Source organism: Vipera berus (genome assembly GCF_964194415.1).
Source record: "Vipera berus genome assembly, chromosome: 2".
NCBI classification, from domain to species: Eukaryota; Metazoa; Chordata; class Lepidosauria; order Squamata; family Viperidae; genus Vipera; species Vipera berus.
The window spans coordinates 118,918,154-118,940,151 of record NC_138203.1 but is presented as its reverse complement, the minus strand read 5'-3'; the positions used below and the strand labels follow the sequence as shown (position 1 = coordinate 118,940,151).

Here is a 21,998-nt window from a genome sequence, read left to right as displayed (position 1 = left end):
CCTCCAGTGTCAAAATAACCCGTTGGCTGGGCCTCTGGCACCTTGACTTTGAAATGAGGGAGGCGGTTTGCCCTTCCGCCTGAGGCGGGTGCAGCAGACGATGTCTGGAGCTGGCTCCTAGTCTCCCGCGAGCAACTGCAGGCTCCTTTCAGTTCAAGGGCAGTTTCTGCTCCTGGCTGGGTTCCAGCAAGGCGGCTTCCCTATTGCTTCCACGAATACCCCATGCCCCGATAGTCAGGCCCAGGGAAACGGTGCCCAGTGCTGCAGCTCCCCAGCCTCTATTCCCCCCTCCTCCTCCTCCTCCTCCTCCTCCTCCTCCTCCTCCTCCTCCTCCTCCTCCTCCTCCTCCTCCTCCTCCTCCTCTCCAGGCTCCCTGGGATTAGGGGGCCTGCTTGAAACTGGGGCACAGAGTTGCTTTGCTTTCTTAAGCTCCTTACTCCCTTTCTAATTTGTTGCCGGGGCTGAATACATTCCCAGAGATGGCTGTCAGCAGAATGGCCAAATGCTAGGCAGGGGGGCTGGTCCCCTGCTGATTAATCCCGAGCGGGTCTCCTGAATCCCTGCTCTTAATTCAGGCCATGCTAAGCAGAGACCTCCCCCCCCCCTGCTCCACATGCTACAGGCAGAATTTTTCTCTGTGTATGCATGCAAATGAATTCCTTGCTGGCATATTAAAAGGAACAGCCGAAGTTCAGCAGAGCCTCAAAGCGGCAGCTCAGAAAGTCTGACACCTGAGAACGGATTCTTCCAATCAATGAGGAAGGTATGGGAGGGAATTGGGGAGCTGCTGGGGGCTCCCCCTCAAGTCTTTTGGAGCCAGGAAGAAGAGGTGGAGGAAGGACTGAAGCTCTATGGGGTGGCCGGCTTAAGGAAAACAGAGCAGGCAACTGAATGTTGTATATTATTCTGTGCTATTTGGGGATCAAAGGTTAAAGTGAAATTTGCTTCTTGCTTTATATGCAGGTTTTCCCCACTTCACACTCACTGGGGAGCGGGAGGGAGACAAGGTAGCCGTTCAAAACGATTTAGTGCTACTTGGAACACACATGAGCTGCACAGAGCTTAGATTATCCTGCAGCTCTTTTAGACACTCTTTTAGACACCAACAGTACAATCGTATAAATGGGCATACAAAGGCATTCTTGCAGACTCAGAAATTAAACTTCATTGAGATCAGTAGACTCCATTCCAGATAACTGGATAAAGGATTTCATCCTGAAACAGGTATGGGTCTTTTTCTCTCTCTTAGAAGCTTTTCCCCAAATAGCTTCCATTCTTTTAGTGTGCCGGAAAAACTTTAAAAGATTCCTCTAAATGGCAATGATTTGCCGAGTAAATTTTAGGCACGCTAAATGGTTGAGGACTTAGAGAGGGGTAAACAAGTTGTGTTGCTACAGATCTTGCTCAGCCCACAATGGCCTTGCCAGCACTGGGAATTGTAGTCCAGCAATTTTTAGAATGGACACAGGTCACCTATTCTTACTAAGAATTTGGTAGAAAACTACACTCCCCCACCCCAGCATTTGGTTGGGAGATGCATTATAATGGTATGTATGACAATGTACAGAATCTGCATGTTAGAACAAAAATAATTTGAAATGACACAAGAAGAACCTTTGAGCTCCAAGGAGATAGGAAATATTGATGGGAAAATTCTAAACTAATCACATTTGGGGGGGGGAGAAGGAATTATCAAATTCACTTTAAAGGCCACAGATAGAAACTATGGTTGTTATCTTTCTGGGAAATGCAAGTAAGAAATAGGGCACTCTGCTTCTCAAGTGTTTCCCTCAGACCCCAGATTCCTTCTTTGATTTTTTTATGAACTTCTATCACTTTCCCCAACATGGGGGGTGGCAAGGGGAAAGCAAGAAGTGTGGAAAACTGACATATATTTGACTGGTTCAGGAACATTTGAGACACAAAATGTTACAGCATCTTCAACTGAAAAAAAGGAGTGAGAAATGGAGGCGGAAAAGCAATTAGCTTCTTTGGGGGAGTAATTAGAGCTTGGAGGATGTGTATCATAAGGTTATTTTTGTTAACACCTTTTGTTGTTTGTTAACATTTTAGGAGGGAAGAAAAGAAGGATAGCTCTTCTCTTTGCCATTCTCCTCCCTCAAAAAAAAAATGTTAGGTATCAAATGCCGGGATTTTGAACTGGCCACCGAGGCCCACTCTGAACCCAGGGCAGAAGGCTTCAGGTGCATTGTGTGGGAGGGGTGAGGCTCCTGTTTTCCCTCTTCTCCATCTCCCACCTGAGCCTGAATGGCAGTTCACAAGATTCCTGCTGGGGGTTGAGGGGATACACTGCAAAGTTTTCTGGCTGCCACAGCTTATTACATCCCCTTACCGTTATCTTGCATATTTGGCCACAGGCTGCAAAAAGTTAAGAGAATTAAATTGCAGGGTGCGTGCCTGTGCGTGTGCGTGCGTGTTAATACAGGGTTTTGTTGCTGCAGCCTGGCTGTGTCTAGACAGCTGCTCTCCACCTACCCGCCCCCACATGCTATTCCTTCTCATTCATTTTCTGACGGGACTTCAGGTTACAAAGTGAACCCGCAGCTGGCCTGGAAAGACTGAAAGGCCATTGGCATCTCTTTCATCTATCTTTTGATTTTTCTCTTTGACCTTCTTTTCTTTCCTCTCCTATTCTCTCCTGCCTTCCCTCTTCTCTGAAGCAACACGTAAAAGGTCCTGGGTACTTTGCTCCTTCTAACAGTGTCTCATTTCCAGGTGTATGGTTAGTTCTTCCTTTTTTTTTTCAAAAGCAAGGTTTTAAAATAAAAAAATGCTGTCCTCAATCTTGTTGTGTTCTGTTCCCCCCCCCTTTTTTAAAATGGAGTCTAGATTATATGTTTTCTTTCTTTTCACAAAAACAATTGCTGAATTGGTCAGAGTGAACAATAGTGGCTTGCGTCGCGCTGACTCATAAGGCTAGATTTTGAGATAGTGTGTTGTATGAACTCACCTGTTACTTTTTTAATATATAGCTTAGCTTAGCATGTTGTACAAATCCAGCTAGTTGTGACCCACAAGGAAAGTTGATTAAGTTGAGCTGCACAGATTTTTTTTTCCATTTCCCGCTGCTGCATGATGTCCACCATTCTGGAGATTTGAAGTGGAGGGTCATCGTGATGCTGGTAACACTCAGCTCCCGCTCTCTTATCCCCCTGGATCAAAAGAAGCTGATTAGTTGCATGGAGGTACTGAGACAAACATAACAAAATAGTAAAATGTCAATATGGTAAATAACAACCTATAAACTAAGACACAACCATAATACCATCCTGATCTGGAGAGACTAAAATGTCTCCCTCAGCCCCTCCTTTTATAAAAGGCTAATGGATTTGGGGTTCCCCCTGATATCAAGGGGAGTGCTGTTCCAGAAAAGAGTTCAGTGACTGATCAAGCCTTACCTGGGGTCCCCGCAGAGCCATCCATCCCCTTAGGGATGTGACTCAGATGGAGCCTACTCTTCTGAAGGACAGGCAGAGACTGCTAGAAGAGGGCAGACTCATAGATATCTATGTTGGGAATTAGGTAAAGGTTGTAAAAATGACAAACAGAACCTTGAGCTCATCCAGAAACAAAATGCTCAACTAGTGCAGTGTATGAAAGAGTGGGGTTACATGGGGAAATGAGCAGTTAGGGGCTCAAGTGACTGTACTCTGGATCTGGTGCAGTTTTCTGATATCTTTCAAAGGTAGCCACCTGTAAGTGCTTTACAGTAATGTGAGCATAGGGACCAAGGCATGATTCACAGTGCAACTTATTTATGGGAAGACAAATGCTCTAGAAACCTGCTATCTCTTTAGACAGAAATTTTTAAAATGAACCTTTGAATGTTATTGTATGTTTTAGAAATGTACACTTGTAGGATTTATTGCTTGTGGTTTTAAGGTGCCTCTTATTGTTCTTTTGCAAACTCCCCAGAGTTCTCCAAGAGAAAGTGAAAAAGAGCCTCAGAAGAGCCCTGCTGGATCAGGCCATAATCCATCTAGTCCAAAACTCAGCGTCACGCTGTATTTTTGGGAAGTTACTAGTCTGGACTGCTAGTCAATGCAAGTACTACTTGGCTTACGCCCATAACTGGAACCAGAATTTCTGTTGGTAAGGGAGTCGTTGAGTGAGTCGAGGCTGATTTTATGACCTTTTTTCCATAAAGCAACTCACTAGTTATTAAGCGAATCACACAGTTGTTAAACAAATTCAGCTTTCCCCATTGAGTTTGCTTATTGAAAGCCAGCTAGGAAGGTTGCAGATGATGAGCACATGATCCTGCAACCATCATAAATACATTGCCAAGTGCCTGAATTTTGATCATGTGAACCTAGGAGAGCTTTGATGGTTGTAAATGCGACGACCAGTTGTAATCAATTTTTTCAGTGCAATTGTAACTTTGGAAGGTCATTAAGCAAATGGTTGTAAGTCGAGGACTGTAGCCCTCTTCTGTCACTTCTCAGCTACCAACATTTAAGACATTCAAATGAAAAATAAGTAATTGTACAAATCAAGACTGTTAGTGCAATGTGTAACAAACACCGATCACTGGTGTTTTTTATAACAAAATAGGGGTTTGAATTTCTGTCTCCCCATGTCTCTTCCATGGTGGTCGATAGTTTCCCACTATGAAATGTTTTCAGTGTTGTAACAATTAGAGTGAAATTTAGCTGGATTCCCCATAAGCACTTCTTTATCTCCCCATCAAGAGATACAGCAGGGACATGACGACTATGAATTTGATGGCAAACTTCTTGATCCAGGTTCAGAAGATTTGACTTTTCAAAATTTTTGTTTTTCCCATGTTAGTAGAACATTAAAATGTCCCAATAAGGAATCAGTAGCATCTAAGGGACCTAAACTCTTTTCTGTATAGTTTGATGGGTTATTTTCTGAGTGAGTTCACATATGTTAAGCCAGAGATCCCCAACCTTTTGGGCACCAGGGACCGGTTCTGTGGAGAGAGGTTTTTCCGCAGACCGGAGGATGCGTGGTTTTGTGTGCTGCCTGCATCCCGTGAATGGGCCTTTGCTTGTTTGTGTGTGCTGGTTGCTGGCATGCTGCAGCCTGGTACTGGTCCACATGGTTTATTTATTCAGGAAACCACAACGGCTGGTCTTATGTAATACGCTAAGCCACAGTCAGGAAACTGCATTGTAGCATAACCTATGAGTCCAATTATGAGTAGACAAATATCATCTGCTCTAATTGCTCCTGGGCAGGGAGATTTTCTGCAGGTAGAGCCCATGCTTCGCTTCTGAGCCATGGCTGCAGACTTTTCAGGATTTCTTGCACTTGTTCGATCAAGGGCCCTCTGCTCTGCACAGCAAGTATGGCCACTTTGGTTCTGAGGCTCTGCTCCCTGACCTTCAAAAGACTTGGCCTCCCTATTACAGAACTATGAGAATTGATAGGTCATCTTCTGTTCAAAAAAGAGTCATTTGAAAGCTCTATTTATTTGCATCACCCACCATATATATTTTTTTGCACTAATATTTTAGCCAAGCGTAAAGTGATTCCAACCTAGATTCAAAACTTGCATCACACTGTATGGCAGTTTCATTTCATTTCATTTCATTTATTATATTTGTATACCGCCCTTCTCCCGAAGGACTCAGGGCGGTGAACAGGGCACATAAAAAATACAGAATACAAAAATTAAAAAAGAATTAAATAAGAGCCCAAGCTAAAAACAGTAGAATAATAAAAATCCCCAATAAAAACCCCAGCACATCCCCCATCAGGCCAGGCCGGCTTGCTCAAATAGGTAGGTCTTCAGACCGCGTCGGAAGGAGCGGAGGTCAGGTGCCATCCGTAGCTCGACCGGCAGCTGATTCCATAAAGCCGGGGCGCCCACAGAGAAGGCCCTCCCCCTGGGGGCCACCAGACGACATTCTCTGACCGGTGGCACCCTGAGGAGGCCCTCTCTGTGGGAACGCACAGGGCGGAGGGAAGTTGACGCCGGCAGCAGGTGATCCCCGAGGTACTCCGGACCCATGCCATGTAGGGCCTTAAAAACCATTACCAAAACCTTGAACCTCACCCGGAAGACAACTGGTAACCAGTGCAGCTCGCGGAGCAAAGGTGTAACATGGGAGTACCGGGAAACTCCCAAGACAACTCTCGCGGCTGCATTCTGTACCAGCTGGAGCCTCCGAGTGGTCTTCAAGGGAAGCCCCATGTAGAGAGCGTTGCAGTAGTCCAGACAAGAGGTCACGAGCGCATGAGTGACCGTACACAGGGTATCCCGGTCTAGTTGATGTTACTTTTTAAATTTTGACTAAAGTAGAGGAGCCAGTGGAGATCCATCAGTCAGGCATCTACCACAAGCTCCTTGCAGGAGCTGGGGAAGAACCTCCTATTCTCAAAGACCTTAGAGCAATGGTGGCGAACTTATGGCACACGTGCCAGAGGCGGCTCTCAGAGCCCTCTTTGTGGGCACACATCATGCCCCAGAGATGGCAACCATCCCTCTTCAACCAGCTGCCCAAGGTTCCATGTGGCCGGATGCATCCCGGCATGGTTGGTTTCCCTCCCCGCCATCCCGTCCCTCCTGGCCTCGCATGCTCTCCTTTTCCTGGGCACAACTCACTGCACTGCCTACTCAGCTGTCAGCCAGCTGTCCAGCTCAGAGGCAGCTTCTCTGAACTGCTGGCGGTGGGCTGCAGAGCTCCAGAGTGCACCGGTCAAGGAGCCGGCAGGCTCTGGCTACTGACGGACATTGTCAGGCCCCATGCGCTCGCTGGCCTCTGTGTGCGGGGGCAGTGGTGTCAGGCAGCAGCTGCCTTGGCCCCTGCCTCGCCTTGCCCCGTGGCAATGGCACCCCCATCCTGCTTCACCTCACCTCGCAGTACGAGCCTCCTGCCCATCACCCCACCTACCAGAGACCCCATGGATGTCACCCAACCCTGTCCGGCCCCCTCGGGCGTCCCTCCCATGAGCAACATCAAGGTGACCATGCCCACTTTGGCCACACCCACTGTCTGCCATGACCACCACAGCCACGCCCACCCAGTGGGCCACATCCCACCTGGCCATTACTACCGCAGCCACGCCCACCCAATGGGCCACGCCCACCCAGCACCCAACGATAAATAAGTGGGTTTTGGGTTGCAGCTTGGGCACTCGGTCTCTACAAGGTTTGCCATCACTGCCTTAGAGAATTGTTGTTGCCAACCAGTATAAACAATGGAGCTTGCAATGTTTCAAATTCATGCAAATTTAGCATATGTCTGTTTAAGCAGCAACATGTTTTTCCTGACTAGAGATGCTGCTGCTACTGCTGTACAGTCTAAAGAAGAGACTCATTTGCTTCAAAAAGGCAAGGATAGGAGTCCCTGTATGTTCTAAAGCAGGGGTGTCAAACTTGCAACATCACGTGACATGTTGCGACGTATCGTGACTTTTTTCCATTGACGGCAATGGGGTAAGCACGGTTTTGCCATCACGCATCCAGCCCTCAGACTGGCAGTTTGACATCCCTATTCTAAAGCATGTTTTCTACACAATCTGGAGAGGTAATGTTGAGCTACTTAGACTAACTAGTTAACCTGGTGCAGTATAAGGGAGTTCTTAGGATACCTGCAACTGAGATAAGAGGAAGAAATATCTAAGATGTTGGAAGGCAGGACTTTACAGAGCTAGTGTAAAATTAACTTAACCTTAGTATTGGAGTAAATCTTGAAGTTCAAGATCTCGCCAAGACTCTTAAAGTTGCAACCATAAGAAGGGTCTCCAAAAATCAGACAGATTGATAAGAAAAGTCTCCTTCAAGATGAACTTGATTCTAACTACATGCAGTCTTCTTGGCCCACAATAGATACAGGCCAAAGAAAGCAGCTACAGGATCTAGCTCAATACCTACTTTCACAGCCAGAGGAAAGCAAAGTACCAGGCATCACTCCCTTTCATTCTGGCTCCACTACGTTACTCATCTGCATGAACTCTGTTGCTGAATCTTTGCCTATAACTATTAAAAGAAGCAACATCCCTAATTTGGGGAGTGGGGGCAGAATTGCCATGGCAGATCCAGAGGCCAGGATTCTGCAATCTGCTATTGACGCATTCACCTTGAGAGTTTCCAGTAAATCCGTACATCTTTACATGAACTTAAACTTCCTTCGACCATTTTTCCATTTAAGCCATTGAATGCTGAGGCTGGCAACTGCCATCTGTTGGCCAAACTGCGTAATACTGATGGGGAACAATGGCAAAGAGCTGGTCTTCATCACGCTCCATTGCCTTGTTGTGATTCAGTTGCTTTTGAATCTTTGTGACATGATGGATAACATTTTGTCAGATTGCTATTTGTGTTTTTAAAAGTTCACGTTTGTGATATCAATGGTGTTTGCCAGTCATCTTGTCTTCTGCTGGCTTCTTCTGTTGCCTTTACTTTTTTTCATCCATCACATCTTCTCCAAAGACTCTGCTTCCTGTATTATGTGTTCAAAATACTTAAGTTTTAGCTTCACTATTAGTTATTCCAGCGAGGTTCTGGTTTTATTACCTCTAGGATTGAATGATTAGTTCTGGCAGTCCAAGGTTCTTTCAACAATTTTCTCTTGCACTGCAATTCCTAGAATATACATTCTTCCTTGTTTACCCCTTTGGGTGATGCAACTATGACTTGTAAATGGGAAGGACATGGCCTTATCACTAGATACTTCTGTTGGCAACGTAATGCCTCTGCACTGAATACTTGGTGTACAACTCCATTTGAGTAAAACTTCTGTTTCATAGCTGCAGGATTCTAGATAAATGCTCCCAGCTCTTCTGAGCCCAGAAGAAGTGCTGATCAGCTGGACTGTTGCAGCATCTCCAGGGTCTTCTGATTTACATTCAGATGCTTGGCAACTGATTCATATTTATGACACTCACAGTGTCCCAGGTTCATGTGAAGTGACCAAAACCTACTGCAACCACCCAGCAGACTGGGGGAATAAAAACCAAACACACCCACCCCCACTGCCAATCCTCAACAGAAATCTTCACAACAATAAAAACCTCGGACAGGAGGAAGAGCGCCGCCGGGCAGGCAGGTGTCTTGCTTGGCTGTGGCTTGGGGGCACTTTTTCAGTGCCATTGTAACTTCGAACAGTGCCTAAGCGAACTGTTGTAAGCTGAGGACTACCTGTACTTCGTCACTTTTTCCTCTTTTTTTTTGGTCATCAAGTTTTTGACACCTTGCTAGGCGACTGGTGGTACTCAGTTGTTGCCATATCCTAAAAGTGGTACAGTGGGTGAAAAGGTTGAAAAGCCCTGTGCTAGATGACAGTCAAGATACTGTATACAGTACTGAAGGCTTAATATTTTGGCTGTCTAATGGATTTCTTCAGGTCAGATATGCTGGCCCTGCTTTTTACCATCAATTTTTATTTAAAATGCGAATAAGTAGTAAAAGGCAAATGAAGTGGTACCAAAGTAAAACATTGAACATGGGATGATTCTGGACAGTTACTTTTAAGAAAAAACTGGACAGCTACTTGTCTAGAACGGTACAGAGTCTCCTGCCTGAGCAGGGAGCTGGACTAAAAGATCTCCAAGATCCCTTCCAACTGTGTTATTCTGTTACAGTTGGTTATTATTTTTTAATTCTTACATAAAGTAGTTATTGAAAAAAGATAGTATTTTTTTAATGTTGAAAAAGCATTTGATGATTAAATACTACCTGGATGTTATCTATTTATTGTAGTCCAGCAGAAATGAGAATTCTTCAGGGGATGACTGTATGGATAGGTATCCACAGGGAGATGGAGAAAATGACAAAATGTTCATCATGTTGCCCTGATATAGCTCTGTGATGCAAGCAGAGAGGGGTTTTATGTAAACTAAATTTGCTTTACTTAAACCCTGTTTATCAGTGATTGTATGACCTCTGTAGATGCCATGCACTAAATAAATAAGCCGAGAAAGGCGGGATTTGTCTCATGATGACATCTCAGCAACATCTGTTTGCATGCTTTAGTATTATCTCTCAACTGTACATACTGCACATTTGGGAATCTGGAAAGGAGGGTGATAGAATGAATGAAGTCTGCTGGGGGTTTCATTCACTCAATAAAAGGACAGGAAAGACACCAGAAGGTACCATTTCAGGAAGGCATATAACTGTGATTGGATTTGCTATTGCCAGTGGGATTAAATTAGACTGATTAATGACAGGCATTTTTGTCATCTTCAGTAGATCTCTGCGCTTGGCTACATATCTAGTAAATTTCAGTTGCTTTGAGGTAGGCAGTAGAGAAGAGTTGCTTATTCCAGAACTCTAATTGCCAAGGATAAGGAATCAGATGTTGGCCTTAAATAAAGCTTTAGTCTTTCCTGAAATTCTTAGGATTTCTGGATTTTCAGTTCACAACTCTTAAGACACTGAACTTGTGCCCCATTTGGGTAACCAGCCTTCTAGCCCCATGTAGAAATCACAAATACAAAGGTTCTGTCCCAGTGTTACGCTGCCATTGGATAGGGCACACTGATAGGCAGGACTGACAAACCAGGCAGAAGTGGATTGAAGTTTGAACCAATTTCAAGGTATTTTACTCCTTCTAAGAAGTGCCTCCAGGACAGGGGTGCCCATCACACGGAGTAATCCTCTTTCTCCCACACTGCCCATCATTGTTCAGTTTTGTAAAATTTTTGGGAGGTGTAAGTGCAGGGCTGCCGCTGCCCACTTTCATTTTCCTGTAGCAGGACCGCTCCAACAGCCACGTCACTCACATTGGCTTATATAGGCATTGTCTTCATTGGGTCAGGTGCTTCAAAACTGGCTCGGCTGCAAACAAGCGCTTGAGCTTCTCAAATGTGGCTTGGCATTCCACTGATTACTTAAGTGGCTGACTAGGTTTGGGTTTGTCCCCCCGCCTTTTGTATTGAGTAAGTTCATAATGGGAAGAGCTATTTGGGCGAATGAAGGGATAAGTTGCCAGTAAAAAATTGCAAACCCTAGAAAGCTTTTTAGTTGCTTCCTGGGGCGGGGTGGCGCCCAATCCAACACAGCTCTGACTTTTTCAGGGTCCATCTCAATCCCTTCATGCAAGATGTGGTAGCCAAGATAGTCTATCTTACTTTGGTGGAACTCGCATTTAGAAAGTTTGGCGTACAGCTTGGCTGCTTGTAGTTTTTGGAGGACCACTCTCACGAGTTTCACATGCTCTACTTTGGTCTCAGTGTAGATTAAAATGTCACCATTTTATACATGCTCATGCAGGACCTCATTGATCAATTGCATAAACAGAGCTGGGGCTCCCTGCAATCCAAATGGCAGTACTTTGAATTGGAAACAAACCAGCGGGCAATTGAAAGCAGTTTTCCACTCATCCCCTTCTCTGATTCTCACAAAGTAATATGCCTCCCGCAAGTCCAGTTTGGTTAAGGTTTTTCCTTTGGAAAGGTGGGCCAGCATATCTTTCATCAGAGGTAGGGGGTACATTTTCTCCATGGATACCATGTTTAATCCTCTATAGTCCACAGATAGATCAAAGGTCCCATCTTTTTTTTCTTGGAACAGGACTGGGGCCACCAATTGTGGCTGTGCTGGCTGAACGAAGCCTTGGGCTAGTTTTTTAATTAATGAATAACCGGAGTTCTTCTGGGAATCATTGAGTATAGCTTCAGCTTTGGCAATTTGGCACCGGGCAGGATTTCTATAGTGCAGTCAGTAGATGTACAGGGGGGGGATTCATCCAAGCTCTTCTCATTAAACACTTCTTGGAGGTATCGATACTCTTTGGGGAATCCTTCCCTTGCATGACTGCCCCTGGTTCATGCTTTAGGATAGTCCCCTTAATAGGTTCCTTTCAGGTTTGGGAGGAACAGTTTATTTGAAACTTTAGCAGTCCTTTTATCCGGTTCACATAAGGGTTCCACTTTTTTAGCCAAGTAGCCCTAGAACTAGGGGTCTCTCCATCCTGGGTGCTACTAAGAAGCTCATAACTTCTGAATGCACCTCCATCTGCATTCCTATGGGTTCAGTGGCAAAAGTGGCTGGGATGCTCCCCACAACCAAACTGTCAAGTTGACAAAACACCACTGGGACTTTTAACTGCCTCAGTTGAATTTCCAGCTTCTTGACCAGTGCTGGATTTACTAAGCATCTGGTGCAACCCAAATCTGGCAGGGCTTTGAGGTTAGCCTTCAACCTGGACCCAGGGAAGCTCAGTTCTATAGAGACCATCACTGGTGTGATCGGGTCACTTATCAGGGTGCCAGAGTCAGTGTCCATGAACCCCTGGCTATCTTCTGGTGGGATTGGAGTTCCCTTGGCTCTTTTAGGTGAGGGGGGTGAACTCCATGACCTCCACTCTTTTCAGCGCCGTCTTTGGCCCGTGGTTGCACTTCAGTGGGTTTCCCCATGGGTTTTGGGCTGGTCTTCTTGGCTGGATGGCCAGTTTTGTATTCTGCGGCTTGATGCCCCTCTTGCCCACATTTGAAGTAGGCTGTCGATCTGGCTTGCGAAGATTGAGGTTTTTCCATTTCTTCTCTGGAGGGGATTTCTTCCAGGACCTTGCCGCACGGTATTTGTTACGGGCTTGGTCAATTTCCGCGTCTGCAGAAAGCACACACCAGCTGTACAAGGTCGCAGAGGCTCCTCTTGCCAGACAAGTATTGTATAGGTCATCGTTCAGCCCATCTTTGAAACAGCTGATGAGGATGTCAGTCTGGTCAGCATACCAGGTCGTGGAACTCTTCGTTGTACTCCACCAAGGCTCTGCGTCCTTGCCTCTCAGTTTTGAGGTGATCTCTGATTTTTTTGGTCATTGAAAAGGTCCTCAAACTGACAATGGAGAGCGGTCATAAAACGATCAAAGTTCCTCAACTCAGGATCATTTGCATTCTGCTCCTTCCAAAGCCAATGTAACACACTTCACTTTGGCACCTTTGTTAGGGATATCTGGTCTGTACTCCTGGATGTAGGTCAGGATGTGGGCCAGGAAGAACCCCAGTTGCTGGGAGTCCCCATCAAACTTCACATCCAATGGTGGGGCTTTTCTTCTTCGTGGGTTGCAGCAGCTCCAGTGCCCCGTGTGGTGGTTCTGGCACACACCCTTGTGTTGCTCCCAAAGTGCAGCTGCCCTGGCTGGTGTCGCTGAGACTCCCACCATGGTGTCTAGTGGTGAGGCTCTCCTGCCATCCTCCTCCTCCTCTCAAATTTGACAGGTATCCCCAGAGGCCGTCCTGGCTAGGGTCTTGTGCACCTTGAGGCTCTGGAATGCTTCCATCATGGTGCACGTGGCTTGCCTCATGAGGCAGTTGGCACTTTCTTCCTCTTCCAGCTCTTCCACAGCTCTGCTTGCCATTCGCATCATCAGCTGCCTTGGGTGAGAGTCACTCCTTTAGTTCTCCCTTCCCAGTTGTCCTTCTGCCTGACACCAATGGACCACCTGTGGTTTGATGAATCTCCCAGGCTGGTGACCTCTTCTGTCCATCTGGAGAGTTCCATCCTGGGGTTAGCCTTGGCAGGGGCTCCGCCCTCAGCATTCAGCTTCCTCTTGGTTGCTGCCTTGTGCAGACATTCCTTGCACAGTCCCCATGGTAGAGGTGGGTGCCTCTCCGGGATGACCACTATTGCAGATTCCACTTAATGTAAGGACCTGCCCCAACTGGCCCTCTCAGGAAAGGACAACTCTTGACACCATGTAGTTAAACAAAAGCACTTTTACTGAAAGACAGTGGTTGCAGTAAGGTCAAGCAGAATCTAACATTCCCGCACCAAGCACCAAGCTAATCTTCCCACTTTGAAACCCAACCCCCCCTGATCAGTCCACCAGCAGCCAATACAATGCTGCAAAGTTAATTTTGAGAACACTGAAGCATAGGACAGATATCAGGTCATCTTCAGGGTGCAATGGCCTTGGAGTCAGGTGGAACTGGCTGGAAGTCTGTTCTGTCTCCGAAGATGATCCCCTCCCCATCCCTTTTTGCATTACAGCAAAAGCAAAAGCATGCAAAGAATGCTGTCCCAAAGCGTCCTCCTTCCCCCTTCACCAGAATGGCCAGGCACCCAAAAAAGGGGACCTGACAAGGAATTAGCTTTCATTTTTTATATTGGATACATGATGTAATTCTTGTAAACTCTGATTTAATTATCTAATAGCAGCTCTATAAAGTATTTATTTGGTGGATGTCTCTAGGACTTGAAGAAATACAATGTTAATGTTAGAAGTGGGCTGCATAACTTCTTCAGATTGCTAACTTTACAAGTCATTTGAGAAACAAGGTGCTTGAATATTCTTTGTGAATTTATTTATTTTCCACTTAAGAAAATGTTGGCTACTATGTTGTGATGGAAGAAATGTCTTCATCATGGTTCAGTCCAAGCCAGCATATCCTTAGCAGATGGATGTTCAACAGTGCCTGAAGTTCTTCAGTATTGGAGTGTCCCTCCATTCCTTAGATACTTGGTTCTGTTTATAGAGTTGCTCATAGAACTGATTTAGCTTTTGTATTCAACAAGCTGCAGTAAATAAATGATATCATTACCATCTTAATTCATCGTTGCTGTGGATTAAATTTGCCTTTTGTTTCTCTTTGCAGGTTCTTCTGGGTCTTCCTGACCAGCTGTCTCTTGCATGCAAACCATCCTCTGGGGAGTTGGCATGACAAGCTTGAAGCCAAAGCATCAGTGGAATTGCAAAGGATGGGAGTAAGGCTCTAGAAGCAGCCCGGCTGTTTGCTAACTTCTCTCTCTGCCTGGATGTTTTGCATTTTTCTCCTTGCATCTGGTGGGAAGATCAATGACTAGCCAGCCTTAAAGAATCTGAAAGACTGATTCCTTCTCTTCTAGTCGGAAAAAGACTATAGAATCAGCAGGAATAATACCCTAGATTGGCAGTGCCAGTCAGAATAGTGAAACACAACATTTTTCTCTTGGGAATTCATGAGCAAGGAAATCAATTCCGTACTACAACCATTACCACTCCCTCATCCCTCAAAAACCAGACTACAATTGGCTACAATCATCTTCACAGAAGGCATGATGTATTAAATGTTAACTCTGAGAATTCCCACCAGAGGGAGGAGGGAGAAGCTTTTCCTTCCAATGTTTCAAAAAAAAAGGGAAAAACTAGATTAGCTGTAATTTTACATACCCCACAGCAGAGTTAATAATCAACTTGGTTCCCAGATTGTGCTGATGGAAAAGGCCTACAACTAAATGTTTTACACTACTTTAAAGCTTTAGAATGCTTTAAATAGTAGGGGAATATCCCTTGTATAATTGGGTAGGGGACTCTTTCTACAAGCAGAATTTATTTTTTAAAATGGCAATTTACTTTTTGTAGTTTGGAGACTTTTGTTAAATTTGTAGCATAGATTCATAGCATGGAAACATGCATCCAATCATAACAATTTTTCTTTTGTTAGTAGATTAACTCTCTTAAGTGAAAAGACATTGGCCAGAAATGGGTTAATACTTTTTCACATCTATCATATCCTGATCAGTATCATGACAGAAGCTGAAGTGAATCTATAGCGATTATCCCAGGATAATTAAAAATGAGTTTTTCCACACTAGGGATGTTAGTTTTCAGTCCTGTTTCAATTTATATATTTGTGTTCCCTGTGGTTATTTCCAACAACATTTTTAGGCAGGTATTCTAGAAAAACCCACAAATACATTGTACAAGCCTCAGCTTTCACCCTGATTTTAATTTTTTCATAGTGATTTGGCTATCCCTTCCTGCCCCACCACAATTCTCAGGAATTCTGTATCCTTTAAGAGACATCAAGAAGGAATTCAATACAGGTAGTCTTTGAATGAGAACCATTTGTTTAGTGACCGTTCAAAGTTACAACAGCACTGAAAAAAGTGACCAGTTTTCACATTTGATTGTTGTTGTGTCCCCATGGTCACATGATTAAAAATTCAGGCACTTGGTAGTTGGCATATATTACGGCAGTTGCCCTGTCCCAGGGTCATGTGATCACCATTTGTCACCTCCCTAGCCAGCTTCTGACAAGCAAAGTCAATGGGGGAAGCCAGATTTATTTAATACCACAGGATTCACTTATCAACTGCAGCAATTCATTTAACAACAGTAGCAAAATGGTCATAAAATGAGGCAAAACTCACTCAACGGAAATGTTGGGCTCAGTTATGGTTGTAAACTGAGGACTACCTGTAGTTGAAGACTTTCTTGAACTAGAGTATTGAAGATGAATCACATCAGCCAAAACAAAAACCAAAAACCAAACACATTTGTGTAGTAGGAGATATGTCTACAGCAGGGGTCTTCAAACTTGGCCCTTTTATAACTTGTGGACTTCAACTCCCAGAATTCCTCAGCCAGGCAACAGGAACTATTGTAATTATTATTATTTATTTATTTATTTATTAAAAGTTGTCCATTCCAGTCTTTTATACATTGGCACATGTAACAAATAGTGCTGGTGAGAATTCAAGTCAGCTCTAATCATTTTCTATATATAGTTCTTTGTATCTCATCATCATATCTGTCCCTCTTTTGCCACAAACTCTCCTGCTACTTATTTTTGCCATATTTATGCATTTTCCCACCCTCTTTCACCCTACTGCTCATACCACCATAACCACTTAACTACTAAACATTGTCCTTAACTAGAAAATCATTGCCATATTTAGACTAACATTGTGGGGTCCTTGGTGGTCTCTGAGCTTGGTTGTTTTCTTGGAGACGTTTAATTAGCCAACTAGGTAATATCATCAGTGCTAGAAGGGAGTATGTCCTCTGTTTATATGCAAGTTGCTTGCCCTTTCAGCATTGGTGAGAGTGTTGTTTTCTTCTTGCAGATTCCTAAAACGGGGTACAGTTTACTGCTTGATTATTCATCTGGTATTAATCCTGGCATTAGTTTCATTTTTCTGGGTGCTGATTGCTGATGAGGTGTTTTTAGTGTTTTTGTTAGTTTTTTTAGCCTTTTGAATGGTATGTTGTTTATCTCTATGTGTCCGTTGATGGCTGATTTGACATAAACCCCACCAGATGATAGTACTGAACAAGAGTGTGTACCTCTCTGCAGCCATCTAGTAGTTGTCCAGATTTTTATTCTCCAGCTCTGGTAACCCTTATTGAGAAAAGAATGGTGGATGAGTTCCATAGCTGTTCATTCCATTCTATATTATGCATTGTCTCCCTTTCATTCAAAACAGGGGGCAATAGAAAACCAACTGCTAGGTGAACCAATGGGCAAACTAAGATATTTTGACATTGATGCAGTAGTTCCTAATCAGAGGGAATAGTTCCAATCCAGCAAAATGTTAGTATTGCCATTAGTGCATTACCGTATCCATCCACCAGCCAGCGGCTGTTGGTTGGAAGGATGCACATTTGACAACAAGCCGATGATCAACTGTTCCTCAGTAGAAACAGCAGCTGTTGTTTCAGCTTTTCTGATTACACAGAGCAGCTTGCTTGGCACAAAAGGCACATATAAGTAGATTCAGTTATGATTTTTTTAGCGACTACTCTGCTTTAACTCCATTTTTTGTTTGTTGCTATGTGACAGACAAAGTCAGCAGGTGAAGGTGTTCACTACTGAACTTTGTGTATTAATTTTACCAGCTTAGCAGTATCTGTATTTGTGTTGCTTTATCTATTCTTTAGCTCTCCAAATCACAGAATCTCTGTCCAAAAATGGATTGAGCAGATAACTTTCCAATCTGCAAAGGAACAAGACATATGTTTACTAATTGGAGATACCACAATTATGCAAGAAGAATAAAAGGTAGTTTTCTCCTTTTTTATTTCACAGGATGGGGTACTGGTGCTAGGAGAGCCTTTCAACATCCTGCAAAATCCAGTGGGCTGAATTGGAATTCCCATTGTCTCATGGCTACAGATGATGGTATTGTGGTCCAAAAAATATTGAGGGCAGTGCACCAAGGATTTTGTGGGTAGTGTGGGAGAATGCTAAACAACTGCTTCACTGACATTCTTCTCTCTCTCTCTCTTTCTCTCCCCACAACTGATAAAAGTTCTCGGGGAACATTCAACGCTGTCGGTGAGTTTTGTCAGTGAGGTCAAACCATCGACTGTTGAGTGTACCCTGCGGCCTTTGCAGACACTGGAAGTGAAATCACTTCACTGAAGGACCACCACATTGCTGGAGTAAATTAGTGGCTTGCTCCCATCAGCATGTCACACTTCTGTGCCAGACTTTTCCAGTGTGACTTGTTTTGCCTCCTTGCAGCCCAGTGCAAACCGGCAAGCTTTAATCCTCCTTAACTCTCTCCCCCACCCACACTTTGCTGGGAAGGTTAAATTCTTTCTGGGAAACCATTGCTGGAAGAATCTTCTACCTACTGGGCAAAAGTCTCCAAAAGTAAAAAGTCACAATCAACATTCATTCTGTCGGTGGGTTGTTATGCTGGAGGAGAAGCTCACTGATCAGTGAATGCAACTGTGGCTGGAAAAAAACACTTGGCCAGCGGGTGGATTTCCCTTTTATTTCTACTCTGTCTAGTTTGCAATGTTTTAAGAGGACAGATCCTTTATACCATAACTGTTAGGGTTACTCAATTGTCTTTCATGAGGTTTGTTTTTTTTTTTTAAAAAGTATACAATGACACTTTTCTTGTGTGGCGTTTCTATCAGTCCTAATGACAAAATGTGGATTTTGATAGTTTAGAAATGTTTTATGGCCCCTCATCTTACATGTGAATTCTGGGAGGTTAGCAATAGAAAACAAAAGGGATATAATGAAATCTCTACTACTCAGATAAACATTAAAATAACATTAAAATAATCACAGGATGGAAACAGCAAAATTCAGTGTCACATACTAGTTAGATTGGAGTTATTTAGCATCCTGGCTCAATACTTTGAAGAAAAGCCATGTCTTTGTGACAGCCTTCTGGATCTCAGGGGAGGCTGTGACACAGGGCAGGCACCCTGGCAGACAAGGCACCATCCCTTTTTTCCTTTTTCAGACAGTGGCTGATAGAATGAACACCAAAATCCAGTCATCTCTTCCTCCCTCTCCACATTTTATTGCGTTTGCTCTATTAGAGGGGAAAACAATATAAAGTGCTGCTACCTTTCAATCTAAATATTTTTTTTATAAAAAACAACTTTTATTAAAAGATTGTACATAGTTAATGAAAAATACATCCAAAGAAAGGAAAAATATTTCAAAATAAAAGTGGAAAAGAAAGGAAACAGATGAATATAAAGATCAAAGAGAACAAAGAAAATAGAAAAAAGAAAAAATGAACAGAAAACACAAGTACACACACACACACCTATCTTCATGTTGGTAATTATACATAAAATTCTAATCAAGCCACACTCTCCCGAGAATTCATCATTTCCTTTCTTTCTGTAACCTTTCTCATCAGCAAACCATTAGTCACCAAATTATTTTCTTTCTTGCACAAAAAGTCCATAAGGGGTCTCCCAGTCATGGATGAATGTTAGCAATGACCTTTCTCTAACCAAAGAAGTCTTTTATGCAGACCCAACATTCACAAAGGCATCTTCTGTTAGCTGCTGTCAATCAGGAATGGGACTTCAATGAGACAAGTGATGATGGATTTATAGAATCCTGTGATCACAACAAAATTGCAACAAATATGTAAATCCCATTCATTTAGTGCAGACATGTCAAACACAAGGCCCGGGGGCCAGATCCGGCCTGTGAAGTGGTTTCATGCGGCCCACGAAGCCATCCTGGAAACAGTGAGGGAACGGCCCCCACTGCCTTGGCCCTGGCCCAGAGACTCTCCTTCTGCCAGAGACCCTCAGATCTGTCCCACTCCTGCCCAGGCCCCCATAGGCACCCTTGATGCGAACAATGTAGAGCTGGCCACGCCCACCCAGTAGGCCATACGCACTCTAGCCACGCCCACCCAGTAGGCCACACTCACCCAGTAGGCCACGTCCACCCAGGCCACACCCACCTGCCCCCCTGAGGGCAACCACAGTGCTGATGCGGCCCTCAATGAAATTGAGTTTGACACCCCTGATTTAGTGGAACCTATGTGAAGCTGGAGAGGAGAAACACAGGAGCCTTCCATCTAGTCACGTTTGTGTAGTTACTGAAGGATAGTGAATTCCCATAGGAGGGACCCACAGCCCTGGTTTTCTCAAAATACCCCAGCCCCGCGACTCCCTAGGGCCTAGGATGTTCAGTATGTGATCCTCAGCCATAAATCAAACTGACGACTTCATTAGTTGCACGAGAAATAAGTATACTACTTAATTTTTATGATTACATTTTAATCTATAAGGCTAGCAACAGTGATAGAAGTTTAAAAAGTTTATACCGGTAAAATTGGACCATCTAATTGGAAAGAAACAAAAAAGAGAACTGATACAACTTAAAACCATATTTAAATGGGAAAGATTAACTTGATTCTCCTTGCATAATGACTGAAATCGAGGTTTCTTTTTGAGAACAGCCACTTTCATTCACCAGTCAAAAAGGAGGAGGGGTGGAAATGTTGTTTCTTTTAAACTTTTTTCAAATGCCACAACTTTCAAAGCTCTGGTCCATCCAGGGCAGCTGCACTGATATAATCATTACAGCCCATTTCTTTCCCTTCTAGCCTCCTGGTGCTGATAAATCACTCCCACTGCATTCTCACAGCCTCCCTCTCTCATACTGTAACCCCCTTTTACAGAAAAGATTCGTGTCAGTAATTGCTTGGCACAGCTTTGAAAGGCAAGCAAGCAAGAAAACCCCTACTTCCTTTGGTTTGCATTCATTATGCTTTGACATCAAATGGGTGAGTTTGCTGGAAAAGGACTCAAAGGTGCTTTTTGATGACTACTCTCGGAGAAACTGTCATAATCCATTTATATTTCATTTCTAACTGTCTCTTCTGTGCAAAACCCAAATCTCACCTTTCCCTGGATTCTGCCATTCCCAAGGAGGAGGGAACAAGCATGGGACTTTATTACTTTCATTTCCTTAATTGTAACCTTTGTGTATTCCCCTGCCTGCTATCCATCACAATATAACCAATTACCAGGCATTCCCCTCTTGCGGACACCTAAGAAAGGGGGTGGAAAGTGAGGAAGGATTGTTTCTCCTATGAAATGTGAGGGGGTTGGAATGATCCTATTTGTCCCACGAGGGGCTTGCCACCTGGAGCTTGGCTGATAACGAACTGAGGAATAAACTGTGGGGTGGGGCTTGCTTGGGGACATTTAAAAATATCAATCTGTGAAGGGATTTCTCAGATCCTGTTTATTATGCCTGCTATCTCCTATTTCTTAGTAAAAGTTCCTGCTTGGATAACCTTATCTCCAACAGTCCTCCTTTCCTAAGATGTGGGCTGAAGTGGGTTTTGACATTAGACAGGATCTGCATTAAGAGTCAACCTGGAAGGAAGAACCTTACCAGGGGACTTTGCAAAAAATACAAGGAAGGAGGGAAGCCCCATGGAAAGGGAGCTTCCCCCCTCCCCGACTGAAATCCCACCAACTATCAGGAGCCTAAGCATCATATTCCTCCAGGGAAGAGGCGGTGGAGACGTGCAACCACAAACCACAAAGAGCCTTGTTGGAGCAGTGGACTAATGCCTCCTTAAGTAACACCAGCTGCCTGCAATTAGTGCAGGTTCGAGTCCCACCAGGCTCAAGGTTGACTCAGTCTTCCATCCTTCCAAGGTAGGTAAAATGAGGACCCAAATTGTTGGGGGCAATTAAGCTGACTTTGTAATAATGCCGCTTGGGGGGGGGGGCAAAAGCCCTAATAAGCAGGCATATACATAGAATGAAGGCTATTGCTAAGCACATTGATTTGTGCTTTAGATTGTAAGCCGCCCTGAGTCTTCGGAGAAGGGCGGGATATAAATGGGATTAAAACAAAAAACAAAAAAAACCTGCGGTGGTCGATGGGTGTTGGAAGGAAAAGTGGGAAAAGGCATCAAGGAAAGTGACCCTGAGATGGGGCGGCCACCAACCAGGATGGAAGCAAGAGATGGAGAGCTCCCTGCACGTCAGCAAAGAGGACGGGAGTTATGCACCACACGCAGATTGGATCCTAGAGAAAGCTATTGACCTGATGAAAAAAAA

At 44.2% G+C, this 21,998-nt stretch overlaps 1 long non-coding RNA gene across 1 annotated transcript; it reads left to right on the top strand.

Moving 5' to 3' along the window:
* The first annotated feature begins 14,623 nt into the window (after positions 1-14,623).
* On the top strand, positions 14,624-18,039 carry LOC308664387. Its single transcript, XR_014025662.1, has 3 exons — positions 14,624-14,644; positions 17,731-17,823; positions 17,954-18,039. It is a non-coding gene; the product is annotated as an uncharacterized lncRNA (long non-coding RNA).
* The last annotated feature ends 3,959 nt before the right edge of the window (positions 18,040-21,998 follow it).